Below are 15,845 nucleotides of genomic sequence, written 5' to 3' on the forward strand. Positions count from 1 at the left end.
GTAACAGACTTGGTTAGGCTGACATATTTAAACACAAGCTTAGCCTTTTAAAACCAAAGTTCGGCTCGGCTCGTTAACACCCTAGAGATAATAGGTGCATGATGTTATCATAATTTGGCTTACGGGCAATTATTTGACAATTCATATTTATACCATAGATTCCCTTCTCGGGAAAGTTTTGTGTGCTATCAGATGGAAAACACATGCATAAGCTATAAACATATTGAACGCAATTCTTAGATTTGGTAGGTGAGGAAAATTCAAGAGGAAATATAAATCAATCTTTTTATTTTTTCGAATGCACGAATATTATTTTGATTTTTAAAATTTGAATAAATTCTACCAAAAAATTGAAACCAACAGTGAAATTTTTTTGAAAAAGTTCAACAAAATATTTGGTAAAAAGATATTTTAAATATAAATTTTAATTGTATAAAAAATAATATTTAATTGGAGAATTATATTGTCTAGGTAAAAAGTTCATGAAATGATCTGTTCATTCGTTTGAAAGGAAAAAGAACATGTTGAAATTATAAGCGGAAATTTCTTCGGTGTGTTGAAGCTCACTAAAAGCAAAAAGATCTAGAAAATTTGGCATTTTTTTTCTATGGCTCTCCCAAGACGTAGCTCTGTCATTGAACTATTTATAATATATGGGATAACATTTCCCTTCATATGATTTTAGAGGAATATTGTTCCTCTTATAAATAACTATCGAGAGTTGCATAACTGCTTGCAGAGTTGCTTACCCCTTGCCTGTAAAATCAAGTTAATGTTGAATTGGCTTCAAGGTATGCCAAATTTGCCAATTTTTACTGTAAATACCTCCAAATCTGCCCACAAATATTTTATCTCCAACTTGGACTTTCGGCAACGACCAAATCTCTAACATGGTCACTCCCTCGTCTTCTTCTCGTTTGGTATGCAATTCTTGTCATCCAATTTTTGACCATATTTATGTTTGAATCCTGAATTGTTTATTATAAGGTTGCACGAAATAATAACATTAGAATAGAAACTTTATTCGTAAATAAATATGTGATAATTATTAATTGTTTGCGTATGTACAGGTGAAATTGAGGTTTATGTTTAAAGCATTGATGCTTTCCTCATCAATACTAGTGTTTTTATCAAGCACAGTATGTGGATCCCAAAACTCTTCTCAGGACATCTTTGAAAAAAACTAATTTTCTAAATAATGAGTCTAAAAGAGGTCACATTGAGTCATACTATGAGGATCCCAACATCAAGTCTGCAACTTTTGTGTCTGAAAAGTTTGAAATGGGACCAAGATCAATTGTGGAGAAGATATTAATTTTCCAATAGGTCATGTTGGTATCAAGAGTTTCGATGCTGAATTAATTGATGAAGAAGGGAATCTGGTACCTTTGTATGAAATTTACCTCCATCATTGATTTTATTTAAGATACTTTGATAACCCAAAATCAACTAAGAGTGTTTTTGAAAGATCCCTTTTGTGAGAAACCAAGGCATATGGCAAGTTAGTATTCTTCCGCATTATTGGGGCTTGGAAAGTGAATCACGAGGAACAACCTCAAACATTCCAGATTCTTTTGCAATAGAAATAGGTAACCTAGCAGAAATTCCTAATGGGTTTCAAGGGAAATGGTTCTTCAATATCATGGTCATTGATACGCGTGGCATACAAGATGGGAAAGGTTGTTCTGAATGCAGATGTGACCATATGAATATCACAAAGGATTTCTTTAGTACCACAAAGAGTGTTGATGACAAACTATTGAACCCTGATTATAAGGGTGGAACCTTTTGTTGCCATGACAAGTTACAGTGCAAATTGAGAGAGGGATTTCAAGCCTCAACTAGAATGCTTGACGTAACACCTCGTGTCGATCCGGTTTGTTAACATCAGAATGGTATTAAGCACAGCTAATTAATCAAATAAATGCGAAAGCTAAACTCATTAAACCACGAACAAAATTTTTCCATTCTTTATTAATTGAAAATCATTACTTGTATGTCAAGTTAATTGCATATTATACATGACTCATTCCACTTTCTTACTTATAATTACACGTATGCTTACCCATTTCATAATCTATGTCTTACAATAGGATATCTTAAAGTGTAAGGTCTTATCTTAATGATTGGTTACCCCATTTTACCTACTTCATTCTTCACACTTACGAACAACAAATTAAGGCATTACAACTCTTTTTAACATGCGCTTTTTCTCAAAATAAAAATTCCTTTAACCTTTCCATTTTTATTTGACTTAAATCATTATTAAGCCGTTATGATGAAGGACGTAGGGATTTATTATGCCAACTTCCCTAAGGTCTCCTTATCCTTGTTTTATTACCTACTCTTTATAGGATACAAGTTACACCAATAAAATTTCAGAACAAAATCGGAATGCAATTGTCTAGGGGAGTATTCGAATACTTCCCAAAAAATATTCGAATGTTGTCCGAAAAGTAATCGAATACTTTTCAAAGTATTCGAATATTTTCTAGATAGTAGTTGTTGGGTTCTGTACTTGTTGGTTGCTTATAATGTTATGATGAAGGACGTTTCTTTACTTTTAGTTCATCAAGAGAAAACACTTTCGTTCTCTTGATTTCAACCCAAGTGCGCAAGTGCACGCATCAAGTAATAAGAGGGAAAATTAGTGCCCAGATTATCGTTCCCACGAGGATAGTAATCTAATTAATACCTTAAACTATTTTAAAAAGAATGAAAATGAAAAGAAAAGTTAGTAAATGACCTGGTTGGTATTGTTGGTATTGTTGCTGCTGGTTGTTGTATGGTCTCTGGTTTATGGGTGGTCTCCATTGTGGGTTATGGTTATGATCTTTCACTATGGTGCCTCCAGGATTTTGGTTGTTGTTGTTTCCTGCATGTTGATTGTCTCTGACCTGGGTGAAGCTTCTGTTCTCAAAATTTTCTACATAACACACCAAGGCTGTGGATGGACAGTCTGTTGAATCGTGATTATCACCACAAGCTAAGCATGGTTCACTCTCAGTGGCTGTGAGTTGTAAGACTTCCATTCTTGGTCAGTTTTTAGATTCTTCACCTCGTTTATCAATGTAGACAGTTGGGCTTCCATGGCAGTTTGTTTGTCTAATTCTAGCATGTCTGGCTTCCTTACTGGGCTCATTCTCTCCAGTGGCCATTGGAACATCATTCTGCAGTGCCTTCTATTATTTCGTACCTGGATTCAAGAGTTCATGTAAAGAAATATCCTCTTGCAGCAAAGTCTAAATGTGATTGAGAAGTATGATCAATCCCTTTATAAAAAGACTGCAAGATTTCCCAACTCTACACCCCATGGTTTGGACATTTCCTAATGATATCTTTATATCTCTCCCAAGCTTCATAGAGATTTTCTCCATAAAACATTCTAAAGTTAGAAAGCTCTGCTCTAACATCAGCTTGGCGAGACATAGGGAGAAATCTCTCTATGAACTTATTAGAGAGCTCCTCCCCTGAGTGTATAGATCCAGGGGTGAGATTTTCATCCATATTTTGGCTTTTGAAGGAATGAGAGAACAACCTCATTCTTATACTCTCCTCTGTCACACCCTCATTTCTGAAATTATCACAGATATCTTGAAGGTTCGTGAGGTGTGTGTAAGGATCTTCTGCAGGGAGTCCATTGAAGACTCCAGCTTCCCTGATCATGTGGAACGTGATGGGTTTTAGCTCAAAATTGGGAGCTACAGGGGAAAGAATTACTCCTCTTTCCGGTCTGTTCCTTGAAAGAGTAGCCAGTGCTCTGAAGTTCTGTTCATGAGGGATATCTTCATTATTATTGTGATCAGCCATGTTTTCAAAAATATTTTCCCTGAGATCTCTTCTTCTCCTGTGTAAAGTACGTTGTGGTTCAGGATCAAAGAAGAACTCAGCTATTTCAGTGGAGTGATGAGAATCTGTTTCAAACTCTTCACTCATAAACCATAAAACACAGATAGTATGAACAGCAAAATATGTGACAAAAATAAAATAAAAAATGAAATATACACAGAGTATGTACTTAAAACAGTATTAAGGAAAAAATTTAGTGTAACTATCCTCAGCAACGGCGTCAGAAACTTGTTGGGTTCTGTTCGTGTTGGCTGCTTATAATGTTATGATGAAGGACGTTCCTTTACTTTTAGTTCATCAAGAGAAAACACTTTCGTTCTCTTGATTTCAACCCAAGTGTGCAAGTGCACGCATCAAGTAATAAGAGGGACAATTAGTGCCCAGATTATCGTTCCCACGAATATAGTACTCTAATTAATGCCTTAAACTATTTTAAAAAGAATGAAAATGAAAAGAAAAGTTAGTAAATGACCTGGTTGGTCAAACGTTTCCTACTGTCCTGATAACGTTCCTCAGAAATAGTAGGTTCAATCTGACAGCAAATAGCTCCTCGCTTCGTTTTATATATGAAATTCTTCTTGATGAGAGAAGGAACGACAATATTCATCGGAGATTTATAGATACAAGATTGAATAAAGCAAAAATAACAATAGTAAAAACAATATTTAAGAGACAACAATATGGAGGGGTTAAAACAGTTTTAACACAAGGAATGGATCCATTGATCCATTCTTAAATAGCTATACTCTCTACTCAGGACTTAACACTTCTGTATTTGTTCCAGTCTCTTCACTGCCAACTCTGATTCCTCAGCTCATGGACTAAATGGCTCACAAGTTTCCATATTCCTATGGCTCCCTTGACTCCAACAGTTACTTAGCACAGGACCTTTAGTGAACGAGGTGGTCCCTTATTCCTAAGGCAACCAGCAGTGTTCTTTCCACAACACTACCATCCCCCTCTGGTTAAGCTGTCTGAAATCCCTTCCTTATAGAAGTTCCTCTCTCAGTATATTCAATTTCCATTGATACACAATGAATATAGCTCAGTTAACCAGAGAAATACAAAAGCTTCAGTACTAGAGTTTTGAAAATAGTTCTTTAAGAACTTCACAGTTTTTCCATCCCACATATAACTTAGCCCATGGCTACTACTTTAAACATAATTATTCCAAACTGAAATCCCATAGACCCAAGATTCAGTTCAGAGATAACAAGTGAAAAAGAAGAGAAATAACACGTATATTTAACTGGTAACAAACTGGGTTACAATAAAATGAAAAGTGGAGAAGTATGGTAGTTGCTCGTGAGGAGTTGATGGGACGAAAATTCATTCCCATCTAAGCCCATTTTGATGGCAAAATATCATCCATTCCCTCACCAGATGAGCAACTTTAGCATTAAAAGCACATGTTTAATATCTTTTTGACAAAAACACAGTGGGGAACGGATGGTGACGTAATCCTTTGGAAAATATATAAAAAGGGGAACGAATTTGGAACATTAAATACACCTGCTCCACTCATTTAATATGTCTGACCACTTCGCAGGAAACGTTGGAAAGAAGTTTCCGTAAAGCATAAGCGGTGCAGCAATCAAGCAAGAGGAAACGTGCGCAACAGGGAATAAACGGTTCCTATTGGCTAAAGAGGAAAGCAAGGCATGAGGATGATCAGAAGGAAAGACAAATCTCAACAATAACTGTCCCATCCAGCCACTTGCGCCCCTCAAAGCATTGTTCACACCGCCCCTTTCATGCAGTCAAGAAAACAACTCTAAGAGAATTACCTACTTTGCCCTTCACTCTTCTGCCTATAAATTGGACGTTCCAGCACGAAGAACATATTGAATTCCTTAAGGAGAGATCACTTAGTTTATTTTATAGTTTTTCTTTGTATTTTGTATAGTTTAAACTTTAGTTAAGTGACAACACTTCTTCTTCATTCTGTATCACCCACTTGAGACTCCTCACGAGCAGCAACCATAATCTCCACTTTTTATTTTGTTGTAATCAAGTTATTTTCATTTAAGTACAAGTGTTATTTCTCTCCTTTCCATTCATTATTTCTGAACTGGATCTCGGGTCTATGGGACTTCAGTTTGGAATAATTATGTTTAAACTAGTAGCCATGGGCTAAACTATCTGTGGAATGGAAAAACTGCAAAGTTCTTAAAGACTTATTTTCAAAACTTTTGTATTTAAGCTTTTGTATTTCTCTGGTTAAGTAAGTTATATTCATTGTCTATCAATGAAAATTGAACACATACTGAGAAAGGAACTTACATAAGGAAGGGATTTCAGACAGCTTAACCAGAGGGGGAAGGTAGTGTTGTGGAAACAACACTGCTGGTTGCCTTAGGAATAAGGGACCACCTCGTTCACTTGAAGGTCCTGTACCCAGTACCTGTTGGAGTCAAGGGAGCCATAGGAATATGGAAACTTGTGAGTCATCCAGTCCATAAGCTGAGGAATCAGACGTTGGCAGTAAAGAGACTGGAACAAAGACAAAAGTGTTAAGTCTTGAGTAGAGAAAATGATTATTTAAGAATGGAACAGTGAATCCGTTCCTTCTGTTAAAACTGTTTTACCCCATCCATAATGTTGTCTCTTAATTACTGTTATTACAATTGTTATTTTTTTCTGTTATTTGTTCAATCTTGTATCTATAAATCTCCCATGAATATTGTTTTCCTTCTCTCAACAAGAAGGGTATCATACATAACGAAGCGATGAAATGTTTGTTGTCAGATTGAACCTACTATCTTGAGGAACGTTGTCAAGATAGTAGGGAATGTTTGATCAAACAGGTCAATTACTAACTTCTCTTTTCATTTTTATTCTTTGTAAAATAGTATAAGGCATTAATTAGAGTTCCATCCTTGTGGGAATGATAATCTAGGCATTAATACTCCCATTTATTACTTTATGCGTGCACTTGCGCACTTAGGATGAAACTAAGAGAGCAACTGTGTTTTCTCTTAGTAAACTGAGGAACGTCTTCATCATAATATATTTTTCACCCAACAGGAGTCTCAAGTGGGTGATATATAATAGAGAAGAAGTTGTTGTCACTTAACTACTGCTAACACTATACAACAGAAATGTAAAAAAATACAAAATAAACTAAGTGATCTCTTACTAAGGAATTCGATGATTTTCTTCGTGCTGGAACGTCCTATTTATAAGCAGAAGAATGGATGGCAAAGCTTGTAATTTCCCTGGAGTTGGTTTCTTGACTACATGAACGGGGCGGTGTGAACAGTGCTCAGAGGGATGCAAGTTGCTAGATGGGACACTAATTGTTGAGATTTGTCATTTCTTCTGCAGTCCCCCATGCCTTTTTTTCCTCTTAGCCAATGGGAACTCTTTATTCCTTGTTGTACACGTTTCTTCGTGCTTAATTGCTGCACCGCTTATACTTTATGAAAACTTCTTTTCAACGTTTCTTGCAAAGTGGCCAGAGAGATTGAGTTAGTGGAGCAGGTATATTTAATGTTCCCAATCTGTTCCCCTTTTACTAATTTTTCAAAGGATTATGTCATCATTCATTTCCCACCGTGTTTTTATCAAAAAGATATTAAAACATGTGTTTTTAGTGCTGAAGTTGCTCAACAGACGAGGGAACGGAGGATATTTTGCCATTAAAACAGGCTTAGATGGAAACGAATTTTCGTCCTATCAGTAGCAAACAAATTCGTTTCTGCCAAGGAGTAATCGAATATTTATCTGATTACTCCCTGTACAGGGGCATATCAGCCCTGTTTTGCTTTGGGGATATTTAACCCCACACAACTTCCGTACAATTCTCCTAATAAACCTTTATTTTTGTATCATACATAACATAAACTATTTCACGGCTTTAACCACTTAGCCCATATAACAAAGTTAATTATATCATTACATCACGTGATCATTATTTACCAACATTCAAATGACAATGGTGATAGATGTGTTTGGAAAGGGAATAGGGGCTCATAGAAGCCTTTCAAAATTGGAAGATGACTTGCAAGCTGATCACAAATTAAGAAGCATTATTCAAGAGCTATTGGAGGATTCAGCATCACAAGCTGAATTTGTTTTTAGGGATGGACGTCTGTTGTTTGAAGGAAGGTTAGTTTTTTCTAAGATTTCTGAATTTATTCATGTAATACTTAGAGAGTTTCACGGTTCCTGTGTTGGAAGGCATTCTAGTTATTTCCTCACGCTTAAAAGAAATGAAGGAATATAGAGTTTATTGGGAAGGTACGAAGAGAGACATTCATGTTTATGTGGCTACTTGCTATGTATGACAACAGAACAAGGCTTAAACGTTGTCACCTATAGGCTACAGGTTTAATTCAGACCCTCCTTATCATCTCCTAGGTATGAAATGGTATTTTCACGGATTTTGTGGGAGGATTTTCTAAATTTATGGGAAAAGACATTATTTTTATGGTATTGGATCGTCTAACAAAATACACACATTTTATTGCTTTGTGTAATTTTTGTGTGCTGCAGATGTTGCTAAAATTTTTGTTTAGGAGGTGGTTAAATAACAGAGGCACTGAGGGATGCAATTGACTACTGTCCTTTTTAATGTTTTTTTTTACAAACCAACAACAATGAAAGGGTCCAGGGTACCATAGGTACCCGTCTAAAAAGATTAGGCATTGTGGGAGTTTATGAATTGACCCAGGTTAAATTCATCCTAACAGCGTCTAAAGGGAATTTTTTTTTTTGCTGGTTAAATAAAGATTGTTTGTTTCATTATGTCCAAACATAGTTTGAGTTGGTTGACACTTGATATGAGCTGCCTTCATCAGAGTCCAAAAGCCATACAAAGCAGACCTTTTTTTTTCTGAAATATATTTTTGTGTTGTCGTTTGCTAACTAGGATTGCATCATCCATATGATAGAAATAAGGTTAGTGGCCGTCTTGTTTATTAACTTGTTGTTGAAATATGATTAGAATGCTATATTTCTGTTGTTTGTAATTTGTGTTAGTTGCTTTGGATATTAAATTGTATACAGTCCCCTTTTTTTTATAAGCTAAATGACATAAATGTCGACTCTTTATATTTTTTCTAACAGTTTATTGCTCTGTTGAATTATGATGGCTTGGTGATTTTGGCCTAGCAACTTGGATACTTAATGGAGAGATAGCTGTGGAAACTAGAGTACTTGTCACATTTGGATACCATTAGCTTGATCTTCGTGGAGACACTATTGTATTGATATGGTATTAGTTTAACTGTCAAAATTGGATACGCCACTCGAGTATGGCCTTAGAGATATGTTTTCAATGTGTGATCAGCTTGCAAGTAACAACAATAACATTGTATAGTTTTAGCATATACATTGTTAATCAATAAAGGTAATATGGTACATTTTTTGACCTGTAATATGTACATTGAATGGCATAAGTTTTCATTTTTAGACCTGTAATATGTTCATTGTCAATAATACATGCATTTAATGGCTTGGTGATTAAAATGTACACTTTGATTCTTTGTCAAAATTGGGTTCATTACTTGTATTGTTCACTGCTGACTGGTCTTGTATATCTTGTTTAATGGTATTTTTTATCTTACATAGATGCTTATTTGGACCTATTTATTCAATGACAGAAACTAAGGGAGAGGATATTTGCATACTGACGCATGGTGACACTACAAGCAGCTGGTGAAGATGCTTGCTAGCACAAGATAACCCTATCATAGATTTCATAATCACCAATATCAGTATATTTGAAGGCAAGGAGTGATACATCCCCTGCACATGCCTATAAAAACAGCTGATAGACTTGAAGAGCTCATGATTTACAGAGAATTTGTATCCCCCTTACTGTTAAGAACTCAAGATTTCTATAGGATCACCCGTCTTCTTTGCACGATTTTAGCTGCCAACTAAAGGCTTTAGTTGACTCTGCCCATTTGGATACCATATTAAAATGATGTATGGTATAATTGTTTTTGAATGTAAACAACGGTCCTTTAAACTAGAGCAATGAATTTGATTGTAAATTGTTATAATATTCGGTTGACAATAGTTTAAGGAGGCAAACAAATTATATAACTGACACAATTCATTCCCACCTATGACAAAATAAAACTTTACAAGACAGGAAAAAACTATTACAGGAAGCTTAGTATATTCAGACTGTAATGCGTAAATTTCTTTACTGTATCCATTCTTCATTGATACATTATGTCGTAAATTACATTGCTTGAAGATAGATGTGACACTAGATCATCTCCAAAAAAATACATTCAACATATTCTTGATTTGCAAAAGGAAAAACTGCCCCAGTTGGGGGAATTGGCATTCAAGGTCACATATACAGTCCTGTGGGGCAATATGTTTCTTCAACACTTGATAAATTGTGGCATCTTTATCTACCGATCTGGCTTACTGACCTTGATGTGTCTTCCACCAATCTGCACAGTATGATTTGCCAGTTATGCTGAGGGAAGCTTTGGCACACCCTGCCATACATGGTATAATGTTGTGAGGATTTTGGTAATTGTTCTTGAGCATGTGTCATGAATGGACATATTTGGCACACACTGCCATAGTTGGTATAATCTGCACAGTATGAATCAGCAGTTCTTGCTTGGCTTTCCTGACATCAAGATACATATATCCTATTCTGTTGACTCAAACAATTTTTCTTTCTTTCAAAGAATTCAACCATAGAGACTGCAGGTTTTTTTTTTCCCCTTTGGGCCATAATACTTATTAAGGTATTTGAAAATGATAAGAAATTCCAAGCCATTACAGCAACCAACTGGAAAATGATATCTAAATATAAAGTATTTATAGATTCCAATCCTTAGCCTCTTATTTTTTTGCCTGTTGGCCATATTTTCCGATCTTATTTGGGCTCTACCACAGCACAATAACAGATGCAAAATTTGGTTGAACATGCCTTTAGATCACATGATGAGTTATTGGTTTGAATCCAGAACTATAAGCTCCATTGGGGCTGCAATAAATAATATATTGCTATCAGCGAGAAGGAAGAACAAAAGGAGGAGATAAACTTAGCATCATGATTAATAAATTTTAGTAACTCATTCCATATTCTCAAGATATCAAACTCAATGAAGATGAAGCATAAATAATCTTATTAAACAACAAGAATGACACATCTTTTTGGCTCTGCTGATAAGTGACAGTGGCTATTGATCAAAATCAGCACTGGTAAAGAGTCAGAGCATGGATGGTGGATCCCTCCAATTGATCCATGCACCTGGCTTCAAATATCAGCTATAAAATCTTATTCTCCAAGAAATTCCCATTTCCTGCGAACAACAGATAGTGGTCATCATGATAGTTTAAGCTGAAAAAAGGTTGGACCTGATCATAAGCTCTTTGTAGAAAGGAGGAAGGTATAATGCAAAATGGCTTCAACCCACCGCATGACAAACCAGAAGCAAATGTGATTACATGTTGCTCAGCCATTCCCACATCAAAAAACCTATCTAGAAATTTTTCCTGAAACAGTTTGAGTGATGGTTCCATCATGATTCCTACATGAACAACCACAATATCTCTGTCTTTCTCTACTTTTGCAATCAAAGTCTCCACAAAGCAATCACCATATGTTCGAGGCCAAACAGCATAATCTAACGAATCAGATTTAACAGAGTCTGTAAAGTTAACATAAGCAACTCATTAAAAATTGTTTGGACAAATGACATATCATTCAAATTTTCAAAATAGTGCGACAGTCAAGACATAAAGAAGATAAATTATAATCTCCTGCCATTCAGAAGTGGTGGCAGTACACCTATATGAAATATTAATAATATCCACGCTAATCCAGATAAGAATCCAAATAATTGCAGTACTGGCTTGGCTTCAGCTCAAGTAAGGGTGAAAAGGCTTAGAAAGAATATTAAAGGGGATAGAGGAACACCTAAAAAAATGTAAGGAAATAACATTAAGAGTAAAGACCTTTTTTTATCCTAACAAAAAAACACGGTCCCTACTTTAATCTCTTACAAAAATAAATTAGTCAGTTAGTCTCTAACAAATTTAAGGTGGACCCATTTTAGTCCTTTTAAGGAACTAATATGGGTTTTTTTTGAATTTGTGAGGAACCACGATTTTAACTAAATGGATCCACTTTGAATTTGTTAGGGACTAACTGACTAATTTATTTTTGTAAGGGACTAAAGTGGGGACCGTGTTTTTTGTTAGAGACTAAAAAAGGTATTTACTCTAACATTAAAAAAAGAACTTCTTGTTGTTGATAGAGCCCAATGGTACGAGGCTTGATTGTTTTGTTGTTGTTGTTTTGTATAGTATCATATCCTTAATAAGTTAGTTAGTTACAAGCTATTCTATAAAGTTTATCTGTAAGCTAATCAATAAATGAAGTGATTCATTTCATTTTCTGAAAGGCTTAAGTATTTGAAATAAAATTAGCTAGAGAGAAAAGAATGGAAAACCAAAAATTAAATAAATAAATGAGACTAAGAACTAGAGTGTAAGCTTGTAATTGGCAATATAACCTATTTCACAACAAGAAATAACATGCAATGGAACAATACATAGAATACAATTACAACACGAATAGCAAAAAGCAATACCACCTTGCTCCCATCTGTTATATCACTTTTCTGACTGTTTTCTTCTCCCTGATTTTCATCCGTTATCACATGAACATGAACCCAGATAGGACCCATTGAATCCAAGGATGCTACTTCTTGCTTGCAGAACACATAATAGATCTTCAATATTATGTCCATCCACTTGGCCTATGTAGTACAACCCAAGCTCTTCAAAAAGAGTAGAACCTAGGGGACCCACCATACCACGAGCATATTCATCAACTTTAGATGCCAATTCATGCATACCTCTACCGATTCGTTTCGTAACACCCTGAGATAAAGCAGATAAGTTATCACTAACTTAAACGTAATGTGAATATGAAGCACAGGGCACTAAGATATGAAAATTGGGGTCTAAGCACATAAGATCATAAGAAATCATAAGATCAAGCAAAATGCAATGAAATATATTAATAAATTATTGGTCTAAGCACAATATTGGTGACAACTTGGCCAAAAAAGAAAGCTAGTGAACCATTTAAACCTCTTTTGTTAAACTGAATGCTACAGCCAAAAAAATTAGAAAGTCCTACATGCATATCGCTAAATAGTGGAAAAAGTTTCCATATTATAAAAAGGATTTTATAAGGGTTATGTTGTAGGAAAAATAATTGTGTTATGTTATAGAGATTCATTTTGTGTGCCGTAGTTTTTTTTTTTTTTTTCAAAACATGCAAGTCCCACAAAATATTGTGTATGTAGAAAAAAAAATTGTGGTCATGCTAAATGATAAATGCAAACCCCTTGTAAAAAATATAACAACTAGTAATTCTGAGCATTATTACAATGTTTTGCTTTTTCATATAAACATTTGGGTTAACCTCATCATATTAGAAATACAGTGGGATTGGATATGTGTTCAATTCTCGCTGAATGCATTCTTGGGGAGGGGGCTGAACCTTTAGCCATCACTGTTCCCCGCACTCCGGATTAGTCCCATAGCCGGCTCAAAGAGTCGAAGCTCGTGGGGATACCGGAAGGAGCCAACTCGTCTCAAAGAGATAATTAGGGTTGGGTAACTCCAAAAAAAAAAAAAAGAGACACAAAGGTCAGAGACGTTGGTAGAACTAGACAACCCGAACGATAGACGGGACTAAAATTTTAATCAGCGGTTACATTTTTTTTTTTTCATATTCAAAAATAAAATATGCCCTTTTTCATAATTTACACTCATTATCCCATCAATATTTTACTTCAACCAAACATAGACTTTATAAACTTAAATCAATTTTTTCAGTAATATTTCAGTCTCCCATCAATATTTTACTTCAACCAAACATAGACTTTATAAACTTAAATCAATTTTTTCAGTAATATTTCAATCTACCAAATAATTTTTTTTAATATTTCTCGTTATTATGCTTTCCCGATAAAAAAAATAGAGTAAACACCATTTTTAGTCCGTGTCAATATCTACGAAGTCCTTTTTAGTCCCTGGCAATAAAAAAGGACCAAATTGGTCCCTGAAATTACGAAAAAAGGGTCATGTTAGTCCTTATGTCAACTCTCAAATATGTAGAGTGACCCTTTTCTTGTACTTTCAGAGACCAATTTGGTCCTTTTTTATTGTCAGGAACTGAAAAGGACTTCGTAGATATTGCCAGGGACTAAAAATGATGTTTACTCAAAAAAAAATATTAGTCTACCAAATGGCCCTTTTAAGTCAACATAAGACTAGAGAATATGATGGTACAATTATGGGACTACGGTACGGAGTATCTTTTAGAAGATATTAAAGTATATAAATGAGTAATCGTATGCGGTTATGCACGAAAAGATCAAGGTGAAACAGAGAAAATTGAGTCGGGCCAATATATATGTCCAAAACGTTAACCAATTGCAGTCAATTAAGAGTTGTTTGACACATCTAAATTATTTTTAAGCTGAAGTTACAAAAAAGAAAAGAGTTTAAAAAATAGAGTTATTTGTTGATTATATAAAATTATTCTCAAAAATGTTAAGGGGAGGGAAAAGAAATGATTTGGTATTAAGATAAATTATTGGGGTAAAGAATAAAGGATAAATATAATTAGGGAAGACATAAATAAATAAAGACAAAGTAAATAGTAGGATACTAAATTGATATGAAATATTATGACATGATGAGAAATACAAAATGTTAATTCTTATTTACAGTAATTATTAAATTTCTAATTTCATTAAATAAAAAAACAAATCATAAAAATATAAAGAAATATAAAAATTATTTTAAAAGATCATAAAAATATTTTAAAATGTTTTTCAAATATTTTAAGATTTCTCCTTAAACTTGCCAAACTTCTTACAATAGAGAAAATTTAGGGTTTTTTTAATTTGTTTGAAAAAAAAAATAGACATTCCATTCATTATGTTGTGTACTTCGTTTTTCTTTTAATCTCCTTTTTTTAAATAACATTATGGGAACAGTGACTTATTTGCCACATTTTAAAAAAATAATTACTTAACTGTCACACGAACAATAAAATTTTCTAAAGTGTCACGCATACAAGTTTGTTAAAGTAGGTAGCGAACTTGGTTTGCTGATGTGGCCACCTAATTTGCTACTATCAATAACGAATTAGGTGGTCAAAATATATTCCGATAAAAAATAAGACATGTGTCAGCCTCTCCCAAGTTCACTGTACATACCAGCGAACTAGGTGTAATAAATGCTTTTATAGTTCCCACGGATGTCCCTTCTTTCTTTGTGGTCTATTCATTGGTAACAGTAATTTTTTTAATACATGCATTATTTCCTTATCCTTTCTCTCTCTTCCTTTGAAGTTTATCATCCATTTTTTAAAGAAATTCTCAGCTTCAAAGTCCCACTCTTACCTCAACAAGAACGGAGCATCATTCAGTTTCAAAATAAATAAATAAATTGACCACATCACATGAAAACCGCATTCACATAGATGAAACTAAGAAAAAAAGAAGAAGCTGTAATTCAAAAACGAGAGACAAAAGATTCAATTTTGTAAAAAGCAAGTCAACAGTTCCCAGTGAGTGGGTAAATACCGGGCTTTTGAAAAAGAAGAGAGAAATGGTAAGGAAATTGCACCTCTTAAAAAAACTACTGTTACCAATGAAAGAACGTGGGAAATAGAAATGCTTTTATTACATCTAGTTCACTAACATGTATAGCAAACTTGGGAGAGGTTGACATGTGTCCTACTTTTGTTCAAAGTATATTTTAATCATCTAGTTTGCTATTAGTAGTAGCGAACTAGGTGGCCACGTCAACAAATTAAATTTCGCTATCTGCTTTAGCGAACTTGTATGCGTGACATTTTAGAAAATTTTGAGTAAATTTTTTTTGAAAAAGTGACAAATGGGTTGACATGTTCCAAATTTTTTTTTTTTTTTGGTACATTGTCAGGAGGTATCCTCATTCAACCTTCTCCGAGCGCCATACCCTCG

The 15,845-nt window shown here is 34.5% G+C and overlaps 1 non-coding gene across 1 annotated transcript; it reads left to right on the forward strand.

Annotated features, from left to right (window-relative positions):
- The first annotated feature begins 3,307 nt into the window (after positions 1–3,307).
- On the forward strand, positions 3,308–3,414 carry LOC133302693 (small nucleolar RNA R71). Its single transcript, XR_009750378.1, has one exon. It is a non-coding gene; the product is annotated as a small nucleolar RNA R71 (small nucleolar RNA).
- Positions 3,415–15,845: the final 12,431 nt, after the last annotated feature.

Source organism: Gastrolobium bilobum, unplaced genomic scaffold (assembly GCF_033153095.1).
Source record: "Gastrolobium bilobum isolate Gb01-03AN ecotype WA unplaced genomic scaffold, APGP_CSIRO_Gbil_v1 utg7258, whole genome shotgun sequence".
Lineage (NCBI taxonomy): Eukaryota > Viridiplantae > Streptophyta > Magnoliopsida > Fabales > Fabaceae > Gastrolobium > Gastrolobium bilobum.